At 40.0% G+C, this 15,217-nt stretch overlaps 1 long non-coding RNA gene across 2 annotated transcripts in view; it reads right to left on the bottom strand.

Annotated features, from left to right (window-relative positions):
- LOC106026745 (uncharacterized) overlaps positions 1–14,220 on the bottom strand; it is a 43,641-nt gene extending 29,421 nt beyond the window's left edge. For both annotated transcript variants that reach the window (XR_010042446.1, XR_010042447.1), the window contains exons 1-4: positions 13,190–14,220; positions 11,181–11,390; positions 5,414–5,488; positions 4,090–4,175 (exon numbers count right to left, since the gene is read on the bottom strand). This is a non-coding gene — a long non-coding RNA (uncharacterized LOC106026745). The remainder of the gene's footprint in view (positions 1–4,089; positions 4,176–5,413; positions 5,489–11,180; positions 11,391–13,189) is intronic.
- Positions 14,221–15,217: the final 997 nt, after the last annotated feature.

Below are 15,217 nucleotides of genomic sequence, written 5' to 3'. Positions count from 1 at the left end.
ATACAATTGAGACTAAGAAAACAATACAAAGAATTAATGAGGAGTAGGTTCTTTGAAAGAGCAAACTAAATTGATAAACACCTAGTCAACCTTATCAAGGAAAAGAAAGAAAAAACCCAGACTTGTGCAATAAGGAATGAAAAGGGTGAAATTACTATAGATCTTGTGGCATTTCAGAAGATCATGAATACCTATTTTGAAAAAATTTTTTTCTGGTACCAGGGATCGAACTCACCACCTCATGCTTGCCAGGCAGGCACTTACACCACTGGGCAAAATCCCTGCCCCTACCTTGAAAATCTTTCCTTACATAAGGTGGAAAGAACAGAGGAAATGGACAGATTACTAGAAACATGTAAATTACCAAGGCTGAATCAAGAAGATATAAAAATTTTGAATAATCTAGTATCAGTTACTAAAATTGAAAACATAATTAAAAACTTACTAACAAAGAAAATCCCAGGTCCTGTTGGATTCAGAGCTAAATTCTGGAAGAAATTTAGAGAATATTTTATTCCAAAACTCCTCAAAGTCTTTAATGAAATTGAAAAGGAAGCAATTCTCCCTAACTCATTCGTGGAGGCAAGTGTTACTCTGATACCAAAATCAGAGAAAGACCAAACCAAAAAGGAGAGTTATAGGCCAATTTCACTAAAGAACATCAAGGCAAAAAATTCTCAATAAAATATGAGCAAATAGAATGCAGCAAAATCATCAAGAAAATTATAGACCATGACCAGTGGAATTTATCCTAGGAATGCAACAATGGTTTAACATATGCAAATCAATAAATGTAATACACCAGATAAACAGAGCCAAAAACAAAAAAAAAAACACATGATCACCTTAATAGATGAAGAAAAAGCTTTTGATATAGTCCAACACTTTACCATGGTAAAACCTCTAGAGAAGATCAAAAATAGATGGTCTCTAGTTCAATCTGAAAAAAAGCCATCTATGAAAAGCCAACAGCCAACGTCATATTAAATGTACAAAAACTGAAATCTTTCACTCTACAATCATGAACTAGACAAGGATGTCCACTATCACCACTCTTATGTAATATAGTTCTGGAAACATTCACCAGAGAAATTAGACAGAAAAGAGAAATAAAAGGGGTAAGAATAGAAAAGCAATAGGTTAAATTATCACTGTTTACAGGTGACATGATGCTCTAATAGAACACCCAAAAAACTCCACCAAAAGACTATTAGAGTTAATAAGCAAATTCAGCAGTGTAGCAGGATACAAAGTCAACACTCAAAACTCAATAGCATTCCTGTACACAAACAGAAAATTCACTAAGAGAGAAATTATGGAAATAATTTCACAATAGCATCTAAAAAATGAAACACGTAAGAATCAACCTAACAAAGGATGTAAAAGACCTATACATTAAAAACTATAGTACTCTTTAAAAGGAGATTGAAAAGGATGTCAGAAAATAGAAAGATATTCTTTGCTCTTAGTTGAGAAGAATCAAAACTCTGAAAATGGCCATACTTCCAAAACTGTTATACACATTCAATGCAATACCAATCAAAGTACCATTAACATACCACACATAGCTAAAGAAAACATTTCTAAAGTTCATTTGGAAACAGAAGAGCCCTTGAATAGCAAAGGCAATCCTGAGCATGAACGAAGGCAGGAATCATACCTATCCCTGACTTAAAATTATACTATAAAGCTGCAGTGATAAAATCAGCATGATGCTGACAAAGAAATAAAACCTGAGAATCAATGGAATAGATTAGAAGATGCAAATACAACTCCAAAGACTCAGCTACCTTATATTTGATAAAGGGGCTAAACATGTTCACTGGAAAAGGATAGCCTCTTTAATAAATGATGTTGGAATTTGGCTTTCATATGCCAAAGACAAAAACTAGACCCACGCCTATTACCATGCACAAAACTAAAATCAAAATGGATCAAAAATCTAAATATTAAAATATAAACACTAAATCTACTTAAAGACAAGGTAGGTAGAAATCTTAGAGACATATGGGTAGGCAAAAATTCATGAACAAAACACAAACCACACAGGAAGTACTTCAAAGAATCAACGACTGGGATCTCACACTATTCAAAAGGTTTTGTACTTTAAAAGAAGTCACCAACAAGTGAAACGAAAACTCACAGAATGGGAAAGAATTTTAGGCAGCAGCCACTCAGACAAAGGACTTGTATTCAGAACATATAAAGAATTGAAAAACATCAAACCCCCCAAATTCAAAGACCTTCTCCAAATGGGCATCAGAGATGAACACACATTTCTGAGATGAAGATATACAAGGGGCAAATAAATACATGAAGAAATGTTCAACATTACTGGTCATTTGAGAAATGCAAATCAAAACAGCATTGAGATTTCATCTCTTCCCCTATTCTGTTTTGCTGGATAGTATCAGGTTCGAAAGTTTAGGCATCAGCTGTGAAGTTAATGAGATTCATTATAACGCCCATTCTCGTTGACTTTTATCTACTTTCGAAGACCTACAATGTCTCCAATGTTTTGGTTTTGTCGGTTTTATTCTTTACTGTTTTGTTCAATCGTATTATAACTAATGATATAGGCAATTCTATTAGAGATAGCAGGAGGCATTATGGTAACCATTGTTGATCACCTTGTATTATGTTTTTACATTATCTATTATGTCCACCCTTTTGACTTGACCGATTCTGTTCTGTTATGTCACATTTGGTTTTACTCTCTTCCAAAAAAGTAATAAGAACCGTGGGAGCAATGAAACCCAAAATGTGTAATAATCATCGCACAAAAGAGAGGAAAAGAAAGTGCTCTAAACTATATAACTGGATGTATATTTAAGTGTATAAGATAGGAAATGATATCACAGAGGTTTGTTGGATCATTGAACAGAACTGTTTGCGGTATCACTGTTGGAATGTCCACTTTACAAGCTTTAATTTTGTGACTTGAACAATTATTTCTAAGATGACAATATGTAATCCATTAACTAGTGATTTCCTACTGTTTATTTTTTTTTCTGTAAATCTGTATAACTTGTACCCTTTCTCTGCTTTTTTTTTTCTTTTCTCCTTAAATAAAATTTTTTAAAAAAGAGATTTCATCCCACTTCAGAAAGAATGGCTGCCATCAAGAAATCAATTGATAACAAATGTTAGTGAGGTTGTGGAGAAAAAGAAACATTCCTACACTGTTGGTGGGAGTGTAGCCTGGTGCAGCACCATGGAAACAGTATGGAGATTCCTCAAAAGACTAGGATTGGAAGTTCCATTCAATCCAGCTACTCCCCTCCTGGGTATTTTCCAAGAAAAATTGAAAAGGTCGTGTCTCAGCAATATATATGCCCCCATGCTTATAGCAGTGCAATTTGTAATAGCTAAATATTGGAAACAACCAAAATGCCCGTCAACCACAGAATGGATGAAAAAGATGTGGTATTTTTATACAATGGAATATTACTTGGCTATATAGAAGGATAATCTTGAGGCTTTTATAGGTAAATGGAGGCAACTTGAGACTATTCTCATAAGTAAAATAAATAAGACTTATATTTATACTGTATTATCTCTCTAGCATAAAAATATAATAACCTGAAAGAGTAATAAGATCCAAAATGTAAAACAGATTTTGTGATAATGAAAGGGAAAGCGCTCTAAAGGATATAACTATATGTATGTTTAAGTGTACAAGATAGATAACCATAGTACTAAGTTTTTGTTAGTTTATCAAACAGAATGTTTTATACTGTGATTGACTGTCCATTTTTCATACTTTGATTTTGTGACTTGAGCAAGTACTTCTAAGATGACAATATATAACTTATCAACTAGTGATTTCTTACATTTTTATTGAAATTCTGTATTATTTCTACTCTTTCTTCTGTTTTTCTTTTTTTCTCTAACTAAAAAAAGAAGACGGTTAAAGGTAGCAAAGATCTTTCTCAGCAGCACACCTGAAATCCCCACCTACACCTCCCTGAAGAACTGTCAGCTCTCCTGAGCTCCCAGACCCAGGCACGAGAGATGGCCCAGCACACACTTCAGGCTATAGACAGTGAGGCTATAGAGAACCATGAGACAGATCCCTGGAACACTGACCTTGGTGTGGGGCCTTCTGAAGAGTTCCAAGCTCAATCCACCCCTTCCATCACTGGAAAGCTGCTTGTTTCCAAAGACAGCACAGGCTAGGAAGTGAAAATGGAGATAGAAAAAGATAAAACATCACAAACCCCACAGGTCTTAGTAGGATCCTGCATCTTTTTTGAACTTACATTGCTGTAAGCTTTGAGTTAACTTCTAGAGTCTTGAAAACACTGACTCTGGTGGCTTTCCAAGTATCCTCTCCTCACTGTCATGGAGAAATGAGTTTATTTCACGATTTAAGAAGTCCTACTTCTCTCCAAGATTTTGTAACTGTATTTCTTATGGTAGTCCCAAGTCATTTTACAAACCACCAACTTTAATTTAAAAAATTAAAAATTACTCAGTTTGGCTAATAAAATAAATCCAAATTCCTTACTTTACTGAAACAAAGTAAGAACAAGCTCTCAACTTTTAGATCCAGTTTTACATTTCTCCAATTACTTCTTTATATAGTAATCCTTGCTTTTGTTGTCACAAATTTATGCCTTCATTACTCCATTCCAAATACTCGGTGATTTTGCTCGTTCCAATCTTCCCTTTCTTGGATCCTCCAGCTCACTATTACTTCCTTCCCTGAACCCTTCCCCCTCTTTAATCTTTCCTTTCCTAGAACCTAAAGCTCTTCCTGTGAGGTAACAAATCTTATGTGTCTCTCTCTTTCAGTGACAAAACTCTTGGTCTACTTCTTTTTAACAAAGTTCTATAACTATTTTAAATCACCAACATTATGTTATCAAAATTAATGGCCTTCCTCAAGTTTTTAAGGTTTTGAATCTTTCTTCAGTTTTTTGTTTTTTTGCTTTTGGGGGTTTTTTTGGTGCTGGTGACTGAACTTGACCTCACACTTGCCAGATAGGCACTTATGCCACTGAGCTAAATCTCCAGCCCCTTCCTTCAGTATTTGATCAGATTCTTATATTTTCTCCAATCTTCTGTCATACAAACTCTTCTAGTTCAATTTTGCTAAACACTCACATATTATACATTACATTTTTCCCTTCCTTTCATCCCTGAAAGTTTGTTTTCCTAAAGTACATTTACTTTATGGCCTTTATCTCTCAACATTGGTATCCTTTGTTAACCTTATTCAATCTTCAAGTTTTACCTATGATTTTTACAAAGATGGTTTCCAAGGCTACAGTCTTCATTTCTGGATGACATCGCTTCTCCTTCCTCTTCCTTCCATTTCTACCTTACCATCTGTCTTAGTTACTTTTTACTCCTTGCTGAGACAAAATACCTGAAGCCCAAGTTGGGAAAGGAGAGGTTTATTTCTTACAGTTTTTGGAGGTTTCAGTCCACACTCAGTTGGCTCCAAGACAGGTGGGCATGGTTGGGCCGCAATTCATGGTGGCTGCAAACAACAAGCAGGAATCAGCCAAAAGCAAGACACACTTTCTTCCTGCCATTACATCACATCCTGGCTCCACCCATATGTGGGTGGAGCCCTGACACCATCAACCTAAGCACTAGACAATTAACCATCACAAATGCACAATGCAAACTCATGAGGCCTGAGGGCCACAGAGGTAAACCATGACATTCCACCCCTGGCCCCCAGGACTCATGTATATCCTTTATACAAAAGACATTTAGTCCACCTCCAAGAGTTGCCAAAGTCCTAACAGTTTCAGCATTGCTGAATAGTCCAAGTCCCAAGTCTCCTCCAAGATCTATGGTAAACTCTTAACTGTAACCCCTTGTACAAATGAAACAAGGTTAACATTTCTAAAATGCAAAAGCACAGGATAAACATTACCATGCAAAAAGTTACAAACAGGGCAATAGAAAGTATTGGAAACAAAGCAAGCCCAACATCCAGCATCCATGCTCAGCATCTGAAGCAAACTGGTTGCAAGCTCCAAAAGGCTTGGGTGATTCCACCCCCCAGTTGAAATCTGGTGATTTCAACTCCCGCAGCTTTTCTACTAAATCTTCTCTGCTCACTTTTTGCAGCTTCCCTTGGATCATCCACATTCCTGGTTTTTCCAAACTTCTGGGGTCTCCACTATACCTTTGGCTTCACCTTTACTTCTTCACAAATTGCCCTCTCAGGGGCATACTGTTTGGCCTGCCAGGCCATTTGCAATTGGGGTGGAAGCCATCTTACCCTCAGAATTTGTGCATTTTCCTTGCACTGAAAATCAGCACCTTGTGGATGCTGCCAAGGTTTGTTGCTAGCTGGAGCAGTAGCCAGGCTTTTCTCTCTCTTGACTGTAGGGGTCAGTTGCCTGGACCTCAGGCCTCTGTTTACCTGATTGTGAGGAAAAGCTTCTCTATATTGCTGCCATTCTTCCTCACGTGGCCTCTGTCGCCATTCTGGAACCTCATGTGGTCTCAGTCGCCATTCTGGAGCATGGTGCTCTGCAGCCTTCTCCTCTGAGCAAATTCTTTCACCTTTGCAGTGAGCCTGCAAAGGTTGGGGACCCACTTCCTGGGATGCCCCGGGCCCATCTTTCTTATCTCTCTGTTTCCCCTCAGCAATCAAAATCTCAACTCTGACTTCACAATCCACAGCCTTCCTAGAATTTTCCTTCTGGTCAAACTCACAGTATTGCAGATTATCCTGCTGGGCTCTTTGCTCTTGATTTGTAACATAAAGCTGGCTAAAAGCCTGCAACAGTAATCATGCCACAGCCTCAATGTTGGATTCCTTTTTAATTTCTTTTTCAAGACTAATCAATCCATAGTCCTTTGTCTCAGTCTCACGCAAAGTCTCTGGGCAGGAGCAAAATGCAAACAAACTTTCTGCCAAGCCATAACACATATCATGTGAAGTCCAACAACCAATGCAGTCCTTCTTCCCAGCAGAAACCTCCCAAGCCTGGTCTTTACCATCAGGCTTTCTATCAGCCTTCTGGTCTCCTGAGCACTGACCAGAATTTCCTCTACAGAACAACCTAAGCTGCTCCAGCTCTATGCCTCCAAGTAACATGTCTGAACCTTTCCAAACTCTGCCCACAGGCCATTTATAAAGCCTCTTGAAAAACATGGTCAGGTATAGTCACAGCAAATGACCCCACTCCTTGGTACCAAATTCTGTCTTAGTTACTTTTTACTCCTTGCTGAGACAAAATACCTGAAGCCCAAGTTGGGAAAGGAAAGGTTTATTTCTTACAGTTTTTCGAGGTTTCAGTCCATACTCAGTTAGCTCCAAGACAGGCGGGCATGGCTGGGCCACAGTTCATGGTGGCTGCAAACAACAAGCAGGAACCAGCAAAAAGCAAGACACACCTTCTTCCTGCCATTACATCACATCCTAGCTCCACCCACATGTGGGTGGGTTGACACTATCAACTCAAGCACTAGACAATGAACCATCACAAATGCACAGTGCAAACTCATGAGGCTTGGGGGCCACAGACGTAAACCATGACATCATCTATCTACTCTTTGGAATCTTTCTCCATCAACTTTCACCTGTCCCTATCTCTCTATCCTTACTGTTGCGTCCCACTTTTACAGCACTGCAGTTTCCAGTCATGCTTTCTCTACACTTCTTAGTCAATCTCCAATCCATCTCTGGACTGCTGCACAGTATACTGTGCCACATTTCTGATCAAGTCACTCTCCTATTTAAAAATCATTTAGTGTGACTTCCAGGAGAACATGGGGGATAGATAGCAGCAGCTTTGGAGGCTCTCTGAGAAACTGCACTTAAAATCCAGGAATGGTGAGGGGCAATAAGTCCTAAGCAAGGGGAGATATACTTTACCAACCCAGGAATGAACTAAACTAAGAGAAACTAACCAACTGGAAACACAATCCCAGTGATATAACAGGAACAGATAAGGAAGCAGGAGCTTGCGCCACTGGAAGCCGTGATTTAAATTTCCTGCAGCTGCTGCTGCATCCCAATCGGCAGGGCAAGGAGAGAGGTGGGAAAGCTCTGAAAGTGGGAAGTGGTGAATGGAGTTGAGAGCGGGACTGGCCAGGAGCCCTGCATCGACCTGCGGTGAGTGAGCGGATCAGGGACACCTCCATAGAGTAGGAGGCTTCAGCGAAGGACATATTGGGACCGGGCAGACTAGCTGGAACAGGGCACTGCAGTGACTTCAGTCACATATTCCCCTCTCAAGCAGGATTGGTGGGGAGTGCATGGCTTGGATGACGCTGCTGACTAAGACCCAGTAAGCTATCCCAAACCAGGTCCCAGTGCCTGGAGTGCACCCTAGTGTTGAAGCCTTTGGTAGGTTGACTTGGAGGGGCAGGCCCAGCAGAGGCTGCCCAGGTCTGTGTCTCCCTAGTACACTGCAGTGGGCAGGAACACCTAGCCAGCACAATTCAAACAAACTGTAACCAACAAAGAAAGAAACTGGGCCTCCTATATATGCTTGTATAAAAGGAACAAAAAATATGGGAAGAGGGAGCAACGAGAAACAGTCCTTGGCCCCCAATCCTGAGAAACATGCAATATCAGACACAGCACCAATAAACATAAAGCAGTATCTCCAGAGCCTCATAGATGAGTTCAGGAATGAAGCTATTAACGACCTAAAGCAAGATGTAAGTAGAATAGTTAGAGGAATGCTAAGAACCACCGTAGAAAAAACAGATGGAAGAATGGAAGAACAGAAAAAAAGGGGAGAATTATTTGATGGAGAAAATAGAGAAAACATAGAATACATGAAGCAGGTTCAAAGAGATTACCAGGAAACTAAAAACTCTATTGAAAACTGGCATAACAGCTTGAAAGAAACTAAGGATAGATTATCTGAACTGGAGGGCAGATTTGTAATATGGGAGCATGAAATGAAAAACTTCTTAAAAATAACCAAAAAAAAAAAAAAAAAACGGCAATAATACAAAGGCTAGAAGATGATAAGAGGATCTATAACTTAAGAATTAAGAACATAAAAGAAGTAGAGACACAAACAAATGGACTACAAAAGCTATTCACAGAAATAATCCAAGAGAATTTCCCTAATTTAGCAAATGGTAAAGATACTCAGATGTATGAGGCATACAGGACCCCAGCCACCTACAACCCCAACAGAGCTACACCCAGGCATACAATAATCAAAATTCCAGAAATCCAATATAAGAACAAAATATTAAAAGCCATTAGAGACAAGAAACAGATCACTTACAAGGGAACACCCATCAGAATTACAGACAAACCATCAAATCACAAAGAACATGGGGGAAAATAATTCAAGCTTTGAAAGATAATACCCTCCAGCCAAGATTGATATATCCTACACAACAGTCCCTAGAAATTGATGTAAAAACAAGGTGCTTCCAGGATAAAGAGGAACTAGGGAAATTTGCAAACACCAATTCAACTCTACATAGAATACTGCAGGATATTCTTAAAAAGGAAAATACCAAGATTCCATAAATAGTGGCAGAGAGGCCACAATGAATGAAGCAGAAAGCGAAATGAAGAAGACAAACTGACAACAAACGACAGAAAAATTGCTCAACAGAAATGAGGCAGAGAAAATTGGATGGTAGGAACAGCTATTTTGCAGAAAACAAGACATCATAATAGCTAGCGCTGATTTAGTATCATCTTGTTTTGAAGTCCCATCAAACTTCTTCTGCCTCCATCGGTCTTAAAAGGTTGTATCTTATTGGATTTTATTGTATATGATAATATAAGCAAAAACTTTTATAGACAAGGAGATTATAAAGAAACCATTGTTCATTTTCTGCTAACTGGCTCTAAATACCCTGTAATATCATTCTCTTGAATGGTTTTATAGTATCTTGATATGTTCAGTGCTACAGTATACAAAATTATACTCAAAGATTTCAAGGAAGGAGACACTATGGTAACTATTTTTATGTCAGGATCTCTTGTGGTGGAACACTATTTTGCTTAAATGGTTATGGTTTGACCTGTGCTGTTCTGTTGTTATGCCCTCTTTTATCTGAATCCCCCTTTTTTAATTATTTACTTTTTTTATTTTTATCTTCTTAATTAAGGGAAAAATAAAAAATAGCAGGATACATTATAGTAACCTACTTTGATTTCCTATTAAGTTGATTTGAAATCCTGTATTGCCCTCACCATCTTGTTTTGACTGATTTTCCCCTATTCTGCTTTGCTTAATAGTACCAAGTTCGAAAGTATAGGCAACAACTGTGAAGACAGTAAGATTCATTATGAGCCCATTCTGGTTGAGCATTATCTTCTTTTAAAGTCCTGTAATGTCTCCAATGTTTTGGTTTTATTCTTTACTGTTTTGTTCAATTTTATTATAACTGATGATATAGGCAATTCTTCTTAAAATAGCAAGAGACAGTATGGCAACCATTGTTGATCACCTTGTATTTTGTTTTTACATTATCTATTATGTCCATCCTTTTGATTTGACTGACTCTGTTCTGATATGTTGCATTTGGTTTTACTCTTTTCAAAAAAGTAATAAGAACCGTGAGAGTAATAAAACTCAAAATGTGTAATTGTTATTGTACAAAAGAAAAGAAAAGAAAGTGCTCTAAAGGTTATAACTGCATATATGTTTAAGTGTGTAAGATAGATAACCATATTACTGAGGTTTTTTTTTTTGATCATTGAACAAAACTGTTTGCACTCTCACTGTTTGAAAGTCCACTTTATATGCTTTAATTCTGTAACTTGAACAACTATTTCTAAGATGAGAATATGTAATCTATTAACTAGTGATTTCTTACTGTTTATTTTTTAAATTTTGTGTTACTTGTACCCTTTTTGTTTTTTTTCTTTTTCTTCTTAAATAAAAAAATCATTCAGTGTACTAAATGCGAATGTGCTTAAAGTGGCTTATGTAACTTCATCTCATTAAAAAGTTTTTACAGAGAAAAACCCATCATTACCTTCCTTTAGAAGAGGGTTCAAATGCCCTGTACTTAGCTATGAATTAGGCTTTCCAAGGCTGCTCCCAAACCATCTTTCAACCACTTCCTACTTCCTCCTTTTCAGAAACCTTCTTCCAGTCTACCTGTTCTCATGTGGAGGGATGCTGATGATTTCCATCCTACCATTTTTCCAGCCCCTAATATTTGCTGGCATAAGTGGCACACCAAAGCTTAGCGCTTTGTCATAATTTAAATCTTACCTTTTCTTGAAAGCCTTTGCTGATTTTGCTGATTTCCTTTCCGACTTCCATCCTGAAGTATAAACTGCCTCTTCTGAGTCCCAGAAACATTGCATTGGTCAATCATTGCTTCACTCATCAGGTATCTTCCATATGATATGCTCCAGCATGCTGAAGCTTGGATTTGGAAAATGATTTCCAAGGCCTGCTGATTCTGACTACAGGATGTGTCTATAAGACAAAGTTACACAGCTGGTAAAATCTACACAGACTCCTCCTGCATCATCACTACACCACATATGAGGACAAATTCTCCTACCAGGACATCAGCCAACCAACACATGGTGAAAATCAATGACAACTTGCATTAAGAGAGATCGAGCCACTTCTCCATTCATATCTCCAGCCACCTGACCAAGGAACTACCTCACAATAAGTTTCATTGAGACAGTAATAATTTAGTTCTCTCTCGAGCTATAGAAAATAAAGGCTGTAAATGGAGAAGGAAAAGATTTCCAATGGTTATATTTTTTTAAATCCTAGTTTTAGATATTAAAACTCCATAACAAAATGTAAGTAAATGCATATCGATACTTGACAGCATACTCTATTTTAAATGCAGAACAATATCATATCTGTCCACAAGAGACAGCTAGTCATTTTTATAAACTGTGTCACTGGATGCCCTAAGATAACATTTATATTTTCTGTTCTTTATAATTTTTTAAGTGGAGAGCAGCCATTACTCTAATTCTGACACACTGTGGGCCAAGTGGTCCAGGACTTCTACCCACCCCACCCACTGCACAGCAGAATTATTTGCTTGTTTACAAAAATAAATATAACACAGTAGCAACCCTTTTGTAAGCACAGAATTAATCTGACAGTGGTTAAATGTGTCTAAGCATCTTGCATATCTCCAAAATTGCACCAAAAGGATCTAGAAGCTTTTGGTTGGGTCTCAGAGGCAAAAAAAAAAAAGGCAGAGGAAGAGGCTGGACTTGCCCCAAACTGTGGTGGTCCCAAGCCAGTCCCAGCCTACACTCATGTCTCCAAGTCTCTATACCTTCCATTGATTAGACAGACCACCTGTGTGTAATCCTCCCTGTAGCTCTTGTAGGCTTGCAATGCAAATCAAACCAATATGATGACAAAAGGTCACCCCAAGTATAAGCACCAAAACAAGGAATGTTTTGATCACTGAGGATGGGGACACACTCTCAATAGTGACTAGTAGGTACTGGAAGTCAGGTCTCTACACCAGATTCCTGGCCAAACTAGAACAGAGAAACTCCCCAAGAAGATCTGTTACTCACAACAAGTGCACAGTGTTGACAGGAAGCTAGCAGCTTTCCTACACAGCTCAACCAGCTAGCAGCTGCCCCCCATAGCTGAACCTGCAGATAGCCGATTCTATGAAAAACCACGAGATACACTGAGTCTGCCAGCACTGTCCCATAACTAACACTCTCCTGTCAACCAGCCCCAGAACCCTATTCAGAGACTCAACATTTTGCACCCCTTCACCAGTGCCTCCCTCCCATACCTAAACTTCCTCATAAAACATGCTTTGTCTCCTTGCTTTGGGCCAATGGTCTTTTTGCCCTTGGCCCAACAGCATCCCATCTGCAGTAAAAGCCTCACTGCCTCGGTGAGCTCAATAGTGCCTCAGTTTACCCTAACACTTGCCTTTGGTGCTGGGCTGTGCAAACCTGTAGCTGGCATCTAAGGGTTCCCTGAGGTCTAGGTATCATACAGCAGAGCCAGTTCCAGATGTGTCTTTGGTCTCCACCTGCTCTGATGTATGGGGGTGCTTAGCCTTCCACTTCCATGGGTAGATGACAAGTGTTTTGGGGGATGTGGCTTCCACCTCAGGGGTCTGACTGGCAGAAGGCACTGAAATTGCGCTGGTGGTTGGCTCCTTAGCTTGTGCCTGGGTTGTGGCCACTGATGTGGAAGACATCAAAGCTATGTAGGGGACAGCGGTGGACTCTTAGAGTGGTGTCTGAGGGGGGAAGAGGTAAACCTACCTGGGGTGCTAAACACTGGCTGGGCAACTGATCCCTGCCTTGAGGGACCTTATCCTTGGGGATCCACAGAGAATGCAGAGTTCACTGTGGAGTGCGTGTGCTGAGGAACTGAGGGTGCCAGAGGAGCTGTGTTGGCAGCAGCCACAGGAGCAGTCTGGGCACTCGTGGCCAACGTTGCCCTTGCTACTGTTCTTGGAGATACATTGGTACTTGACACTGGTGAGCTGAGAGAAGGAAACCCAGGGACAGCTGTGATTGGGACCTGCCACACACATGTGGGGACTGGGGACGTGGGTCTGGCTTCCAGATAAGGACAAAGAAAAAAATGCAAAAATATGAGAGCTGTCCATATCTTGCAGGTTAGCTAGGGCAGCGTGGTGTGGCCCCTGAGGCTCCTCGGGCTGTGAATGTTTCCGAGTTGAGGCCTTGGCACTGTGTTTGCCAGGTCAGTTCTGGCTCTGCAGGTGAGGGCGACATGACATGCTGTGGCACAGGTGGGACCGAGGCAACTGCTCCACTGTGGTAAGAGACTCATCAAGGCAGGGCAGGTCCATGCGGCCAGGCTCCCAAGGGAGAGGAAAGCACTGGTGGGCTGGTGCGGGAAATGTCCAGAGGCAGAGTCAGAGCAGCGACCCTAAGGCAACTTTTTAAACACAGTCGCCACTGAGTTAGGCCAGGATTCTTCAGGCAGCTTCAGCTCCTACCTCAGGGCCCTGTCGGCACATCTCCATCCAGGCTACAGCGCCCCCTGCAGGCCCCGCGCCCTCGCGCTGCTCACCGAGGCCCAGCACAGACACTTCGGGGCTGTGGGGCGCGTCCCTTCCGGGCTGCTGGGCTTTGGGCCTCGTCCACGCGCGGCTGCTTGGGCTCCTTAGGAGCGAGGTGTCAAGGACGGCACTGGACGCGCTTCTCCGGTCTTCCTCCAACGCTCATCCATTTCCTCATAGTCCTTGTTTAGGGGCTGTGGGTCACTCTCCACGGCAGCCTCAGGACTCGCCCAACCGTTAGGGCCACTACCGTTACTGGGGAGTTTATCCCTCCCAACACGCATGCTCCCTGAACGCTTCACCCAATGCGCATGCGCCTCCCCACTTTCTAATGCTCATGTTCCCTGAAAGCCCCCTCCCTTGCGTGTGCTCTCCGCGGGTGACTGGCACTGCACTGGTTGTCAATTCTGTTTCATAAAATTGGCCAAAGAACTGTGCTGATATTTTTTTTTTATTTACAGAGAAAAAAAGAAAGGAAATTTAAAAAAACAAAGCAGTAAAAGGGTACAAGTAATACAGAATTACAAGAAAAAAATATACATTAAGAAATCACTAGTTAATAGGTTACATATTGTCATCTTAGAAACAGTTGTCCAAATTATAAAATTAAAGCATATAAAGTGGACATTCATACAGTGAGATTGCAGACAGTTCCGTCAATGATCCAACAAAATCTCAGTAATATGTTTTTCCATCCTACACACTCAAACATACATGCAGTTATATCCCTTAGATGACCTTCCTTTCCTCTCTTTTATACAATAACAGTTACACTTTTTGGATTTTTTTACTCCCACAGTTCTTATTACTTTTTCTTTGAAGAGAATAAAACCTAACGTGACTAAGCAAAACAGAGTCGGTTAGAACTGAAGGATGGGCATAGTACATGATGCAAAAATAGAATATCAGGTGATGAAAAATGGTTACCATTTTTGATGGTAACCATTTAAAAATTCATTTTTAAAAAGAGTTGCCTCTATCTTCAGGTATAATACAATTGATCAAAACAGTGCAGAACAGAACCAATAAAACCTACACTGGAGACCTTACAGGACTTCAAAAGAAGATAATAGTCAAACCATAATGGGCATCATAATAAATCGTATTGCCTTCAAAGTGGTTGCCTATACCCTCAAACGTGATACTATCAACCAAAATGGGGATGGGGAGAGCAATACTGGGGTTCAAATCAGGTTAATAGGAAAACAAAAAATTACTATAAGATATCCCGCTATTTTTTAATTTAGTTTTCCCTTAATTA

This window comes from Cavia porcellus, unplaced genomic scaffold (genome assembly GCF_034190915.1).
Source record: "Cavia porcellus strain 051 isolate PalLab524CR breed Dunkin Hartley unplaced genomic scaffold, mCavPor4.1 scaffold_23, whole genome shotgun sequence".
In the NCBI taxonomy this organism is placed as follows: domain Eukaryota; kingdom Metazoa; phylum Chordata; class Mammalia; order Rodentia; family Caviidae; genus Cavia; species Cavia porcellus.
The sequence above is the reverse complement of the archived record's forward strand: the minus strand, read 5'-3'. Positions and strand labels throughout refer to the sequence as shown.